At 39.3% G+C, this 13,952-nt stretch overlaps 1 long non-coding RNA gene across 2 annotated transcripts in view; it reads left to right on the forward strand.

Moving 5' to 3' along the window:
• The window catches only part of LOC108401363 (uncharacterized), a 71,415-nt gene that overhangs the window by 39,766 nt on the left and 17,697 nt on the right, over window positions 1–13,952 (forward strand). The window contains exon 5 of one of the 2 annotated variants that reach the window (XR_012133370.1): window positions 7,640–7,751. The exons of the other annotated variant lie outside the window; for it this stretch is intronic. This is a non-coding gene — a long non-coding RNA (uncharacterized lncRNA). The remainder of the gene's footprint in view (window positions 1–7,639; window positions 7,752–13,952) is intronic. 2 annotated transcript variants of the gene reach the window in all.

A 13,952-nucleotide genomic window follows, 5' to 3' on the forward strand; every position in this document is an offset into this window, starting at 1 on the left:
TGAAGGATGAGGGAAAAAGATTCTTTAACTTTCTCAACTCCTCTACTTGGTATCAGTGGACAAGTTTTTAAATATGGCCCCTCATTTTTGTGACTCTTGGTTTTGGTTTCAGTGTTGAGAGTCTTACCTTTTCTTGGAGTGTGTCTTCAGAATTATTAGCTTGAAAATATTTGGGAGGCCATTTTCACTAGAAGCTCCATTTTCTTATGATTTTGGTAATTTGGACATTTGAGTAATTTCTGGAAACATCTTGGCTACAGGGCTATGAAATATATTAAGACTTTCTCTTACCTAAATAAAACACCTGTAAACCTGTACTCAGTCTCTACCTACAATGTAGATTGAAGAAACCCAACACGGTTATTCCTGACTCAGCCTTTGTTTTTGTGATGCACTGTTGAGAGATATAGGTAAAATAGAAGGCATACTTCTTGCATTGGAAAATCATTTATATGCTTGGTAAATAGGATATATATGTTTAGAAGAAATCAGACCTAACTGTGGGATCTTTGGCATGTGCTTAACCTCTCCAAGTCTGCATTTCCTCATCTGTAAAATGTGTGTAGTGTGGTGAGTGTGAGGGCTAAGGAATAACAATATGCTCCTTGGGGAATTGCTGTTAAGATTAAGTGTAATATAGGTAAATGATGTGTATTTTGTATACAGTAGATGCTCAACTAGTATTATTTTTTCCCTTTAAAAATGAGATTAAAAAATGAGAAGCTGTAACTGAAACTAAGCAGTCACTTTCAGTGTGACTAGGGTGTACTCTTTCTCCTAAAAGGCAAATATTCTGAAATAAGAAAGGCTTAACTGAAATAATCTGTGAGTGGATTTTGCTGTGGATTCTTGCTTGTGTGGGCAGATTGCTGATTATCTCTTAAGTCTGTGAGGAAACTAATATATTACACATGTGTGGGTTGTAGTGCTCATTCAATTAATTCTTTGTTAACCTATGATTTAAAAGTACAGTAAAGTACCTATTATCTAAGACTGCATTTACCAAGTATTCCTGTGTGTACACCCCTACCCCCAACCAGAGAGTTTTCTTGCTTTGATGATTTTAAGCCTCATATATTTTTGCTATAATCTTGATTATCCTGCCTTCCAAATATCATTTTTATGTTTTGACTCATCATAAATTACTATGCCTTTTGGGCAAGAATATATATACTGGCCAGGTAGGGAATTTGAGTAACAGTTCTGATTCTTACTAATCTCTTAAGATTCCTCCTTTGGGGTCTTCCACATGTTTCCATATCATTCTGTACACATCTATTATTTTACCTCCAAATTATATTTGATTATTTATGTGAATGTGAATGTTTCTCCCAATAGATTGCAAATTCCTTAACTGCAGGGACTGTCTTATGCATTTCCATGTCTACACAATCCTATACAATACCTGATTATGGCAGGCACTCAGCAAGTGTTTGGTGAGCTACATTGAACCCTGGCCATTAACATTGAATTAGTGGTCTCACTTTTTACCTGCTGTTAAAGATGATTACCACTACACTTTGTAAACAAAGGTAAAACCTTGAGTATAAATTAAATGCTTCAAGTAATCTTGGGTGTGCTTGAAAAAAATGCTGCTTAGAATGCCCCAAAATTCACTTAGGTTGATGGCATTTTTTTTCTCTCAGACCCTCCAGAAGAAGATAGGGATTCATCTTCCTCCAGAAGATCACATTTCAGAACTTCAGGATCCTGATGAAGGCGTAGTGTACACTGTCACTTTTCAGTAATGAAATCCCATGGGATATAGTGTAGGCCAGAAATACCTCTTCAGTTTAGACCTCTTGTTACCAGTTTTGTGGTGAGGTTATTCTCAAGTCTTGGCACTGAGGACTATTCAGGATGGTTTGATTCCCTTTTTCCTAGTTGTTCTTCTTGCAGAATTAGAAGGGGGTTTGTCAAGGATGAGTATCAGCTGGTGACAGTATTATGAGGAGTGCTTTCAAACGGATTGGATGAGATGGGCTGAGATGTTTTTAGCAAAGGGGATGAGACTGTAAATAGTCATCAATAATAAGGCAGTTTTTCCATTGCTTTCTTTCAACATGAAACAAGTGTTAAGCCTGCAAAGTTGAGCAAAAGCAATTGAACAAAAAAACAAGACCAGAAAACCCTCAGCAATTCATGTTTTGAATTCACAGAAGTAAGAAATAATGGCATTCAGTGTCAGCTAGGAAATAACTTGTTTTGTCAACATCTGAAGTAAAAAGGGCCAGCAAAATAGAACCCAACTTTGCGGTGTCTACGAAATGTGTTGGAGAAATTTACTATTGAATTGTAGGTAGGAACTTCCATAAATCCCAGTCTCTCAGCCTTTTCAACGCCGTATTGACTACACAGACTCAAGTCAGAGAAATGAGACATTTCCCTCTGAGAATGCAATTTAGGGAGAGAGCCAGTACAATTGTAGGGACAAGGATTATTTACTGCATGCCATTATATGCACAATGAAATCACAATTGATCAAGGGGAAAAAAGTTCTATCAACAACTCAAAGATGCAGGACAGGGTAAAGGTCAGGCAGCAAGAGGAAATAATCATTCTTTGCCGGAGAACACTGTGATTCAATACATGACAAAATGAAAATTCCAGACTATTGTAATATAGATGGTGTGGTGTAAACATTGAGGTATCTCCAGAGCTGTGATATAAGCCAGTGGTGATATCAGATATCTGTAAAGGCATCTTAAATAAATAACCAGAAGAGAGGGGCATAGCTATAGCCAGAAAGATGGATTATCTAGCTAAAGAAGACCTAAGAGAATGGGGCTGTTGTCCTGCGTTTAATGGAAAGGGGATGCAAGGAGTCAGAATTTGGTTGGTTTACCCATACTGTACAAGAAATAAAGATAGAGCATCAGGAAAACTTCAGTGTTTAGTCTACTTGGAAAAGCCTGCTCTGTCATGGGCAAGGCTTCATGGGGCCACACCATAGCCTGGTTGGTGTTTTAAGGGAATGGTGTGTTCTGTGGTGGCTGGTCACCTGAGACATCCAGGTCTGTGAAGCCTCAATCATCTCACCCTGCCAATCATCCAGCCAGGATTTACTAATCATTTCCCATTCATCATTGTGTAGGATCATAACATTTCCCCTTCATCTGCTGTTCTTAATATAAATTATAAGACATTAAAGACACAGTTTTAAAATTTTTAGTGTTTTACAGTGTAGTTTCTTCCAGAAGCCCTCCAAGAACTGAGTAAATATGAGTATTAATTGCCTTTGCCAAAAAATTATAAGAAATGATTCATTGGCTTATTCTTTCATCAAACATCTATTAGCTGCTGTTGTGTAACCAGGCTGTGTTGGAGATTAGGGATATGGAAGTGAAAAGCAGAGGAGATCATGATCCAGTGTGGAAGGCAGACAATTATAGTAGAGTTTTATAAATATTCTGATTGAAGAGAGAAGATGATGATGAGAGGAGGAGAGTTCAGGTGAGATTGCTGGGAAAGCTTCTTGGAAGAGTTGATACCTGAGCTGGTTTTGAGGGACAAGTAGGAGTTGGGTGAAGAAGGGAGGGAAGGATATGCAGAGGGAGCCACACATATTAATTTAACCAGTAATCATGGAGCATCAGGTATGTGCCAGCCACCATCCCAAGTGACGGAGATATAGTACCTGCCTTCAGGAAGCTTATGTTCTAGTTGAGCAGTGGGGCAAGGGAGACAGCCAATAAATATTTAAATCAATAACTGATACAATTTTAGATAGAGGTACTAAGAAAATAAAATATGACATAGGAAAGAGAATGATTATGTGGGGTGGCAGGGAATAGGGGCTGGCACTTTGGCTACAAAGGATGGGAGAGGTTTCTTTGTGATGACCTCAGTGATGAAAAGAGAACCTGTGGGAAGAGTGTTCTAGGCAAGTAAGGAGCAGTAGTGTGTTAGAAGGGGGTGGGAGAAAGCCAGTGGATAGGACTACTGGGGACTGGGGCGGGTTGGTGGGATCTGAGAAAGGGCAGGGATAAGGAGATGGGTCAAAAACAGGGGTCTCTTGGAATAGGCCCATGGTCAGATTTAGGATTTTATTCCAAAGTCAATGGGAAACTTGGAAGGTTTAATTAGAATGGTAAAATCTGATTCATGCTTTATGAAGATCACTGTGGTTGCCTTATGGGGAAATGTCGGGGACAAGAGGGTGTAGAGAGATCAGTTGGAAGGCTGCACTGCAGTCCAGATCAGACGTGATGGTGGCTTGGATAAGAATTTGAACAGTGGAGGAGGAGCATTTTGGAGGCAGTGCCAGCAAGATTTGATGACTGAATATATAGTAAATAAAGGCAGGAATCAGAGATGACCCTTGGGTTTTTGGCCAAAGTACAGAGGCAGGCAATAGTAGGGGCCCTAGGGATTAGTGAACACTAAATTTAGGGTACAGAATAAGATACTAATTTTGGAATCACAAAGTCCATTTTAATTCTGACTTTGCCACTTCTCAGCTGTGTGCCCTTGGGTAATGAACTTACCCTGTCTGGGCTTTTATATTCTCAGGGTGACAGTATGTATGCCCTCTCAGGATTTTTATAGGAGTTCAGAAAACTAATACATGTCAGCTTTAATGGCATCTGACATGTAGCAAGTACCTAATAAATGGTCTTATTATCACAGGTTTAAAACTACCCTATGTTTTATGCTCACAAAAATCTTGTACATTAAATTACGAATGTAAACATATATCCAGATTTTCTAGAGTCTTTGTATAAGTGTTTCAGTTAGATGCTCAGTGAAGAATCAGCTCTCTAGGACTCTTGGCCATTTATTATAAACATTCTTTCTTTTTGTATACTTGAATATTCTTCCTAATTCTTCCCTTTTCTTCTTCATTCCAGCATTCATTTCTTTGATTGGCAATTATTGACCTCACCTGGAATTAAATACTTGTTACGCATTGAACAGTCACAGGTGTGTTCCTCTCGTCCACTGGGGATAGGGGGCCAGTGCTGACCACAGCTCAGCCATCCTGATACTAAGCCTAATTCACAAAGGAAAAATAGTCCTTTTTCTTTATTATTCATGGCTGAGAAGCAGTTTATAAAGGCAGTATGATGAGAAAGCAGAGTGGGAGGGGGCTGCTACTGGGCAGTTGGCAGGCTCTGAAAATGTTGGTCTCTAGATAGTTGAACTTAACATAGGTTGAGGGCCTACTGTGCATGCATTGTGTGGGGGCAGGTGTGAGGTTGAAAAGTTAGATTCTAGACCTCAGAGGAGTTTGCCAGAGCAGGAGAGGGGCTTTGGGTGGGCAGAGACCAAAATGTAAAGGGCAAAATACAAGGGAGACTGAAATGAGGGTTCAGGTAATGGGCCAAGAAAAGCTTGTGGGGATACAGACAAGAGGGCCATTCCTTCCAACCTGGTGATCTCAGAAGCTTCTTGAAGGACAAATAGGACAATGGCATTTTTGACTGTGGGTCTGGACTGAGCACAGGCATGAGGTGTTTTTTGTTTTTCTCCAGCACCTAGCACAATGCCTGACATGCATTAGGCTTTCAAAAAATACTTACCTGTGGGAAGAGTGTTCTAGGCAAGTAAGGAGCTTCTTGGAAGAGTTGTGTACAGAACAGCATGTAGTCCAGAGGGGCTGGGACTGTGGTGGGAAGGGATATGCTTTGCTCTCTGTAACTCTGTATTTTGATTTTCTTTTCTATTTCTGTATTGTGGTAAAATATATATAACATAAAATTTGTGATTTTAGCCATTTTTAAATATACAATTCAGTGGCATTAATTACATTTACAATATGTGCAATCATCATCACTGTTTCCAAAACTTTTCATTTCCCCAAATTGCAACTCTGTAACCATTAAGTAGTAACTCCCCATTCTCCCCTGCCCTTGACCCCTGGTAATCTCTAATCTGCTCTCGGGTCTCTATGAATTACCTGTTCTAGGTATTCATATAAGTGGAATGATACAGCATTTGTCGTTTTCATCTCTTCCTCTTTTATTCTCAACCTGGAAATATAAGAAGTCTTCTGACATCTGCTTTAGCATGGTTTCAGGTGTTAACTAAGTCATGCTGGCTTGTACTATATTGTTTCTATTTGATTTTACAAAATTAAGTGTTATAAAAAGCTGAGCTTCACTTCTTCTAGCATAGTTATTGTGTGCTCATCTTATCTCTCCCCTAGACTGTAAACCCTGGGCAGGCAGATGCTTTGCTTTCAACATGTCTAGACAAGTCCATGCACTCAGGCCTGTTTGCTGAATACATACTTAAGTCAACACAGGAAACAAAAGGTAGAAACAGCTCTTTTTGTTAGAGAAGGTTTAATGGTGGACCCAGAGGGACTGGTGCTCAGACGAAAGGTATGTAATAGCCTCCGGCAATAAAGAAGAGAAAGTGCACAGGGAAATATGCAGAGCGCAGAACAACACTAAACTCATCTAAACAATGGGCAATAAGAAAAGCCCTTAGCAGTACTTTATAAGGCAGGACATTGACAGAAGTCAGTGAGGGCAGGTGTTAATGATGCAACTGATTAGAATAAATGCTGCCTTTGCCTGAGGTCTGCTATTGGCTGGAACCTCCAACATCGTATCTCTTTTTGTTGCAGCAATTTTGTGATGTGCTATTTTCATCAACTAATTGATGATGTAGTTGAATCTTAGGATGAGTTGCGCACTGTAACTCATCCACCTAGTTCACCAACCAAGGCAGTAGAATCAAGGCATTTGACTCTGAAGTCCAGTTTTTTCCCACCATGAGAAAAGCTGCCCTTCTCATGTGGAATATGGAGTGGAGGCAGAGATAGATAAAATGACAGCTCAAGAATGGAATTATTAAAGAAGCATGGACACATTTCCCCCCCAAAAAAAACAGGTCCAAAGCTTCCCACAAGGGTCTAAAGAACTATGGGATACTATAGTGAAGGATATTAGGAAAAATAAGACAAGAATGAAAATATCCTTGTGCCCACAGCAAGGCTTGAGGAGGAATGCTTATGAGCCCAACACTAGTATAAACGCTCAAGGGGTGGGGACTCATAACAGCACCCACCCCTGCATGGTCATTGTCGTCATGTAGTGCAGAGGCAACACAGATTATTAAAAAATAGTTTTAAAGCCCATGGTAGATCAGCCACTTCTCTCCTTTTAGGTCACCCAGGGTGACATAATAGCAAAAGAACACTTGACAATTTATTACAAAATGCACAGCAGGCATTTATACTGGATATTTTAAAAAACAGAGATATGTGTACTTAGAGGCTATTAGTTGCTATAGAATAAGGCCTGCCAGGGCTGCTTTTTCTATCAGAGGAATCAAATTTCTTATTGTGCTATCAGCCTCCCGCCATATCATTTTTAAAGGTGAGCCATAAAATGTTTCTCTCTGCTTTGGCAGCAAGGAGGAAAACTTTATTAGGGAAAAAGTAATGCAGTTTGAAAGAGTCCTGTAAACCAAAATCTGTTTAGGGCAGTCAGTTCTGAGCTTTACAAGGCAACCATGTCATTCTTTGCAAATAAACACACAGCTCTCCAATTCACATGCCAGGCAGAGAGAGCAACGCTGCAGTGTTTGGACTGGACTAGTTTCATGGCACAGTGGAAAATTTGGGGAGGGAGAAGGAATGGAAGGTGAGATAGTAAAGTCCACCTCCCTCCTGCTGTGACCCACAAAGGTGCAGAACTGAGAGCTGAGAAGATGGCTGGGATGATGAGTTTGATCAGGCCCTTCCTTTGCTGTTCACCATGTGCGGTTGGAGTAGATGTGGGAGCAAAGTGTCCCTGAACGTAAGTGTGCCTCCATGTCTCTTTCTTGCCTGTCCCAATTAGTAATAAATAACCTGGTGATATCTGATTAGTGATTTTGGCTTGTTTTTTCCCTCACCACCAAAATAACCACAAAAATATCCCCTTAAGCATCATAAAAGTAATATACATTCATCATAGAAAACCTGGAAAATAATGAATCTTATCAGAAAAAGTAACTGTTGGTTTTCTTAATTAAAAAAACATAATTATCATATTATGTATATATAATTGTATGTACTATTTGAACATCTATTTTTGTGGCTCTGAAAGTGTTATATAAGTTTTTCAGAAGACTTGAAAAACATTAAAGTGTAAGGAAAAAGTTAGACAGAATGTTGTCATCCAGAGGTAAATGCTATCGCTCCATGTTACTGTATGCATTTAAAAAGTGTATTTGTTTCAGAGTTTAAAATATAGTAAATGCAGGGACATTTGTAACTATTAGGTGGAAGATGATAAAAAGAGTGAAGAAGGTGATATCTGCTATAGGCTAGTTTTTTATTTCATTTTTAGCAATTAACAAATCAAAACAAAACTCAGACTTAGATCATTCAATGAGTTTTGAAGTTGCAGGAAAACATTTGAATTCTCTAGTGATAAAAATGGTTATTATGTTGCTCTATACAGCTACACTTTTATGGAAGAAGAAAGAAAAAAATACTTCAATGATTCTCCCAGCACAGCATCTTAACCATGTAAATAGTTTATCTATTATTAGAGCAAGTGCTGGAACAGAATAAAATAGGTTATTTTAAGTGAAAATCAAACATGGCAAAGGCTTTTTTAAAAAAATTTTTATTAAGATATCACTGATATACAATCTTATGTATATCCTGTTTTCTTCATGTAAATTCTTAGGAGTAAAATTCCTGAGTCAAATGGTATTTCTATTTTTAGTGTTTTGAGAAACTTCCATATTACTTCCATATTACTTTCCACAATGGTTGAAAGTTGCTCAGGTTTCACATGAGCAACATTGTGGTTACTACATTCTCTCCTATTATCAAGTCCCTACCACATACCCCATTACAGTCTCTTTCCATCAGCAGAGTAAGATGCTATAGAGTCACTACTTCTCTTCTCTGGGCTATACTTACTTTCCCATGCCACACGCACCCCCCCACCAATATTATGTGGACTAATCATAATACCCCTTAATCCCCTTATCCCTCCCTTCCCACCCACCCTCCTCAGCCCCTTTCCCTTTGGTAACCACCAGTCTACTCTTCGGTTTTGTGAGTCTGCAGCTGTTTTGTTCCTTCAGTTTATGCTTTGTTATTATTCTCCACATATGAGTGAAATCATTTGGTACTTATCTTTCTCTGTCTGGCTTATTTCACTGCGCATAATACCCTCTAGATCCATCTATATTGTTGCAAATGGTAGGATTTGTTTTCTTTTTATGGCTGAATAATATTCCATTGTGTGTGTGTGTGTGTGTATATATATATATATATATATATACCACATCTTCTTTGTCCCTTCATCTGCTGATGGGCATTTATGTTGCTTCCATTTCTTGGCTATTGTAAATAGTGTTGTAATAAACATAGGGGTGCATATGTGTTTTTGGATCTGTGATCCTGTTTTCTTCATGTAAATTCTTAGGAGTAAAATTCCTGAGTCAAATGGTATTTCTATTTTTAGTGTTTTGAGAAACTTCCATATTACTTTCCACAATGGTTGAACTAATTTACATCCCCACCAGCAGTGCTGGAGGGTTCCCCTTTCTCCACATGCTCGACAGCATTTGTTGTTGCTTGTCTTTTGGATGTTGGCCATCCTAACTGGTGTAGGGTGACATGGCAAAAGCTTCTTTCTGAATTCTGGGATACAGAAGAGGATTCAAGAAACTGCTTTTTGGTATTGGTAAGATAGAAAAAGCAGCCAAGATAGCATTGTAGGGCCAACTTATATCCTGAGATGTGGAATCTATCTGGGAACATAAAACCCAACAGACATTCTCATTTGAGTAAGGGAAGACTGGTTAATCATTTTATACCACAACTTACATATTTTTGATCCTTTAAATGTGACTCTTCTATTGGTTTCTGGAGCATATTTTTAAGTTACTTCTTTTTTCCACAGGAGAATATGTGTTAGCACATTTTACCTTTACATTTCAGAGACAAATTATCCAGGTATAACATTCTCTACTAAAAACCTCCTCCTTCAAAATTGTAATCATAAACTAGTTTAATAATTAGAATTCTAATATTAATGCTCATAGTAAACCCACTAGGTTTAATATTTTTTTGCTCTTCTTTACCTTTAGAATATGCACTCTAAGGAGGTACAGAATTTTATATTCAAAGATATTTTGAATACTGATTTTCTCTGTGGTTACCAATTTTATATGCAGTTAGGTTCATTTCTGATTATGTACAATTTTAAGACTTAGTTTTGGATTGATATTTTAAATATGTAGAATAGTCACATACTTCAAAAATCAAAATTATGTACAAGGGTATATTTAGAGGTGATCCTATCCCTATCTTCTTTATCCTATTATCACCACCCTCTATAACCACTAGCTAATTTTCATGTTTCTTTGAAAAATAATGTATCTGTGTATACACTTATTCCTCTGTCTTGATTACATAAAAAATGTCAAACTGTAAAATTGGTTAAAAAAACGAAAGAGTGGAAAAGAGGGTCATTGATGGCAGGAGTCATCTAAAAAAATGTGTGACTTAGAGGCCCTTTGTTTCTTGTCCTACTTCTATGTCCTACTCACAGAGTTTCTATAAAGCAATTTATTTTGCCTCTCATCTGGAGTATTAATCAAGGCCTGTGTATGGCCCTGGAACATGCAGAATCAACTCTGGATGATTCTACTTGAGGGAATACTTCTTCTGGCCTCAGAAAGCCTAGAAGGGCTGTCAGGAAACACTGCGGACTTTGCAGGGAGTTAATGTGTGGTCTACAGCAGGTAACTCAGGACTGGCAGTTAGATCTTCAGAGGGTGCTGCCAATGAAACCAGGGTAAAGATCAGGAGTCTAAGGCTGAGAAACACCAAATGAAATGAAAAGGGAGGTTCTTAACAGGCCAAACATAAACTTTGGAAGTGATATCAAAACTGGAAGCTGAGGAAGAAAGGAAAATTCCAAACTACAAGTTTAAAACAGGTGACAGGAGCAGGAATGACCTGTCATTCACAGGAGAGTGTGGCTCACAGACAGAGCCAGGTGCTCAACTCGCATGCCTGTTTTTGTCACCTTTTCCAAAAGGATACTCATGTAAGGCAAGGGGCGGTTAAATAAAAAAGCAAGGAGAAGAAAAGAGTACATATGGGATGGAATGTATATCCAGGGAATTAAAGCATTAAAATACAGACTATGATGAATGTTTTAGAAGAGTGGTTTTGGAACGCTGTTATGTAGAGATACTGTGGTGTTCCCAGGCCAGTGGGTGGGTGCCTTCAGTGCCCCTGGCTGTGAAAGAAAGGGGAGAGGGCAGGAGGAGATGGATGACCTGGGTGGGAGGCTACTGGCCCCACCCCTGTTTTATAGCAGTGGTTCTCCTTGGAGGTATTTTGCATACTGGGGGCTGTATAAGATTTCATTTGGATGAGTGTTTCTGCTACATATTAGTTTCCTGTGGCTGCTGTAACAAGTGCACCAACTTGGTGACTTAAAATAATAGAAATTTATTCTCTTATAGTTCTGGAGGCCAGAAGTCTGAAATTAAGGTGTTAATGAGACCACGCTCCCTCTGGAGACTCTGGGGAAGAATCCATTCCTTGCCTCCTCTAGTTTTGGGGGTTTCTGGCATTTCTTGGTTTGTGGCTGATTCTCAGTTCCATCTTGACATCACCTCTGTAAATGTGTTTCTGATCTCCTTCTGCCTCTCTCTTGCAAGGATACTTGTGAAGGCATTTAGGGTTTATGAGAAATCAAGGATAATCCCTTAATCTCCAAATCTTTAAGTTATAAAAAGTAAATTAAGTTAATTAACTTAATTATAGCTGAAAAGACTCTTTTTCCAAATAAGTTCACATTCACAGGTTATGGGTATTAGAGTGTAGACCTATATTAGGATGTAGGCTCTTTAAGAAGCCACAATTCAGGCCATAACATGCTGCTAAAAAAGTCTGAAAACTTCTGATCTTAAGTGATAAACATGAAAAATTGGTTAAAAAAATAAAAGAATGGGAAGAGCCTCAACTTTTGGTTTGTGGGGGGGAGGCAGAGAAAGACAATTATGCTGCAGTTTGATGTTGAAATATTAGGTAGCTCAAACAGGAGGCCAGTGATTTAAGCAGCACAAAGGGATAGCATGCATATTCATTAACGGACTGAATGTGATTATGCTCGCCTGGGGCCACAGGCTGTGTTAGGCTCAATCAGTAAAGGGTTAGTTCATACAAATTCACTCATTGTCTTCTGTTGCCTCAGAACTTTGAGCACTAACGATTTTGAAGAATGATCAGGTGGGGCTCACCTAGATGTGGCACCGTTTTCTAACAAAATTTAGTCTTTATGAAAAGAATGGAGGGAGTAGTAGAGAATGCCTCTGTGCCTGTGTACATGTAACCAGTTTGTTAATATAAGCATAGCATCTATCTTAAAGATGTATGTGGTACAGTCAGTGAGATTCTGATCTTATTTCTCATTCCTTTCTTAGGAATAAGTGAGAATCTTTGGGCATATTTAAGGGGATGGTCTTTGTTTTGTTCCATTTTTTCTCTACTGTACAATTACTAATTTTCCTTTTGTAATTAATAAGTAATTTGTGGGAAGTTACTTTGAGCCCATTTAAATATCCCATTCCTCATCAAACTCCCCTTTCTAGATTTAGCATCCATGGATGATTTTTGTGCCTCAATTTTTACTACGATTTTTAAAAATAAAGTTTTACTGATTTATCATTCTTTCTATATTCACTATTTAGTATTCCATTAAAAGGAAGAGCTTTCCCATTTCTTATGTTTGTTTATTTCCTTATTATCTACCTAGAGTCATGGATTCTTGTTTTATTTGGTGGGTTACAGTCTATTAATGTATTTATTTACATTGATTTTCAGTGGTCCCAGATTTAGCCAATGGAAACCCCTTCAAGCTGCCTTGTGTCCTTTTAATATGTTCTGATCATTCTTTGAGCACTTCCTCATTTTTCAGTCCAATAAGATACTTTATGATTGTCTTGTGCCTTCCTTGTCTCAACTCTGAATCAGCCTTTCCTTCAGGGAGCCCAGGTCCTTTTAGGAAGCAGTGGTAATTATAAACCATGATCTGGAGCCGATTTTTTTTGTTGTTGTTGCTGCTTTGCATTACATGAATACTATCTGAGAATTCAAAAAAAAAATCTGTCATGGGAGCTGTCTTTGTCCATTCAGGCTGCTATAACAAAATACCATACATTGGGTGGATTATAAACAGCAGAATTTTATTGCTTACAGTTCTGGAAGCTGAAGTCCAAGATCAGGGAGCCAGCATGGTCGGGTTCTAGCGAGACTCTTTTCCAGGTTGTGGACTGACGACTTCTTGCATCCTCACGTGGTGCACGGTGCTGGGGAGCTCTGTAGGGTCTGATTTATGAAAGCATTAATCCCATTCATGAGAACCCACCCTCATCACCTCCCAAAGGCCCTACCTCCTGATACCATCACCTTTGGGTGTTAGGATTTCAACATAAGAATTTTGGAGGGACACAAACATCCAGACCATAGCAGGTGGTCTAAGTTTGAGTCCCCAGAAGCAGACCTTGAGCCAAGAACTCAAGACCAAACTGTTGATTGGGAAGAGCAGTGCTAGGTGAGGGTAGAGCGAGTCACCAAGAGTCTATCAGGCTGCCAGCCACAGTGGGTCACTTTGGAAAGTGGTACAAAGCACATGCCTCCACACTACTCTGGGCACGGGATGAGAAAGTTGGAGTGTTTACGCCCCACCTGTCAGGCATTGATTGGCCCAGGGCTGCTGTGTGGGGTACGGTGGTGGGTTAGGCAGGGATGAGGGTTGTGGGGAGGCACTCATTCCCAGTCTTCTCCAGTCTGGAAGCATAGCTGGAAGTCAGGCGGGCTTGCAAAGACATGGAGAGGGACCAGAGGGTGTGGGCACCAGCCAGTGTTCACCACAAGGTCTGGGCGCCACCAGGAAAGGGCAATGAAGCTGACTGAGGAATAAAGAGAGAAGAGCTTTGGATTCTCTGAAGGCTGGCGCTCTGAGAGGCCTGGATGT

The sequence above is a fragment of the Manis javanica genome, chromosome 7, assembly GCF_040802235.1.
Source record: "Manis javanica isolate MJ-LG chromosome 7, MJ_LKY, whole genome shotgun sequence".
NCBI classification, from domain to species: Eukaryota; Metazoa; Chordata; class Mammalia; order Pholidota; family Manidae; genus Manis; species Manis javanica.